General features: G+C 46.1%; 1 protein-coding gene across 1 annotated transcript in view; it reads left to right on the top strand.

Annotated features, from left to right (window-relative positions):
• The window catches only part of LOC106812995 (coiled-coil domain-containing protein 186-like), a 23,599-nt gene that overhangs the window by 13,560 nt on the left and 7,353 nt on the right, over positions 1 to 2,686 (top strand). The gene's annotated exons all lie outside the window — the stretch shown is intronic.

Genomic DNA, 2,686 nt, shown 5'->3' on the forward strand with positions numbered 1-2,686 from the left:
TATAACTGTCTTGGCAGGGAGCGGGAGCACAGTGCGCGGCTGCAGCAGGAGCTGGACACGCTGCGGCAGAACCACTATTATTATTAATATTATTATTTATTATTATTATAACTGTCTTGGCAGGGAGCGGGAGCACAGTGCGCGGCTGCAGCAGGAGCTGGACACGCTGCGGCAGCACCAGGAGGACGTGGCCGATCGCGCGGTCGCGATGCGCAGCAAGGAGCGTGAGCTACTCGGCTTTACCGAGAAGGTGACGGCGAAGAACGCACAGCTGCAGTCGCAGCGCAGCGCCGTCGACGCCAAGGTCAGTGCTGCCGATGTCAAGGTCGGAGTCGGGCGCGGTCGCAACGGTGAAGACGACGGGAACGGGCGCGCAAAATGCGACGGCCGGGATAAAAAAAAAGTCCTCGGATGACGAAAACCATAAAATTGCAAAGAAGTATAACAAAAACAAGGACAAAATGAGAAAAAAAACGACGGCAGACGACAAAGAACGAGTGTTGGGAAAAATCTCTGAAAGCAGTCAAAATGTCAAAAACCCTAGTAACGATTCTTGGCGGTACATTTCGCTGCAGAGTGAGTATGATGTACTGCAGGTGCATGTCGAGCATTTGTTGAATTAGGACTTGGTTTATTAAATCTGATGCTTGTTTTGTGTGCTGCCAGGTTTTTGCTATGGCTTCAGACGTCGAGAGGCTCACAAAATTCAGCAATGGCTTGCAAAATGAATGTAAGAAGCTGGTGAGTTCAATGCTAATAAATCAGATATGGTCTAAATATACAGGTGTTGGATATAATAATAATAAATAATAAATAACAATATATAATAAGCGCTAATGTCATTGTACTTCAGATGTGTTCACGATAATTGTAAGTTACACTCTTAAGTTAGCAAGAAAACACGTCACTCATGTCTCTTGCTCATCCGTGGATTGTTTACCACATTCGTCTTGATTTCCGGCGTATTTACAACCAATTATTTTTTTTAATTTACATCAGTGATAGTTGCAAAAATAAGTGTTGTGTAACAATGTGTGTTTATTATGAGTAACAAGCCACATATATAACTCCTATCGCATTTTCATCGCGTGGTCATTGAGTGTACGTCATTTTTTCCACTGAGTGTATGGAATGGAAATTTTGTGTGTAGGAGAAGGAGCTGGGAGAGGAGACACGGAAGAGGGTAGAGGAGACGAGTGAGCTAACGCTGCAGCTACTGGAGAAGACCACTTTAGTGGAGCAGCTACACACGAGGGTTAAGGATGAGGAGAACGAAAACAAAGTCCTAAAGAAGAGGCATACACTGGCTCTTAGGGTAATGTTAGCTGCATGGGCTAATTTACTATCGTACACTTACAGGCTATGTTGCCAGTTGCTTTCATACTTGTGTAAATTGCTGTCCCAGTTTCAGCATTTTGCTGTTGTTTTTTGTGCATTTATTATATTTTTCTTGTCGTTATTATCCTTGTTAAGTTCATAATCATCTACAAGCAGTCCCAGTAGTAACAAGCAGTAAACGGCTGCTAATATTAAAGCAACATGATCTAGTATTTATTCTCTCAGTCAGCCACACAGTCTGGCATTTACAGATGTGGCAAATAAATGTTCCAGGAAACAGTACCGGCATAAACGTGATCCGTGTGTGTGTGCCCCACAAAGCACTGCCAAACAGCAACAGCTGCAACATGTATAATTTCTACAACTTGTGGTCATTATAAACAGCACGTGCGGGTCCTAATAGTCATTGGTGGGCTCAGAGCCAAACATAAGAGTGCGCAGCACCTGTGAATTCTGGAGCACGTTGTCAGAAACATTGTAAATAGTTACAACTATCATTATTATCAGCTTATAGTCCAAATTGTCATAACTCTTTCTCGACATAATATTAATTAAACTATAATACATAATTTTTTTGTTTATTATTCTTAAGTAGTAATAGTATGTAAAAATACAAATTAAAATGTAAATAAATAATAATATAATAGTTTTTTATTTAAAAAATTAATCAATAACATCGATATCATCGTACATACACATGCAGCTTCCAACGGCGGATCCTAGGTGGCTAACATAACGGTGATTGTTCGTGTTGTTTATAGGACTTGCAGCGTGAGCTTATACACTATCGCCGCCGCGCCGACGAATCGGGGAGCGTCGCCGACAGAGATCGTATGTCCGGTTCGCTGGCCAGCTCGACGGGGTCGCTGGACACGGCGGGCAAGCACGCGGGCGGCGGGGGCGTGAGGGCGAGCGCGAGCACACCGAGCGTCGCGCGCGAGTCGCCATCACTGCTCGAGGTAACACGATAGCTGCTGCGCACGCTCACACTCGTGTGAGTGTGCGTGTGCGTGTGTCTGCGTGTACGTAACGTGTGCGTGCTCCTGCGTGTGTGTGTGAGTGTGAGAGTGTGTGGGTGTGTGTGTGTGTGCATGCATGTATGTGCGGGCGTCCGTGTACGTGGTTGCCTGCGTGTGCGTGTGTGTGCGTGCATTCATGCATGTGTGCGTGCATTCATGCATGTGTGCGTGAGCGAGCGCGCGTGCGTGTGTGTGCGTGCGTTCATGCGTGAGTGTGCGTGCATTCATGCATGTGTGTGTGAGCGACCGCGCATGCGTGTGTGAGCGAGCGCGCATGCGTGTGTGAGCGAGCGCGCATGCGTGTGTGTGCGTGCGTTCATGCGTGTGTG

This window comes from Priapulus caudatus, unplaced genomic scaffold (genome assembly GCF_000485595.1).
Source record: "Priapulus caudatus unplaced genomic scaffold, Priapulus_caudatus-5.0.1 Scaffold712, whole genome shotgun sequence".
NCBI lineage: Eukaryota > Metazoa > Priapulida > Priapulimorpha > Priapulimorphida > Priapulidae > Priapulus > Priapulus caudatus.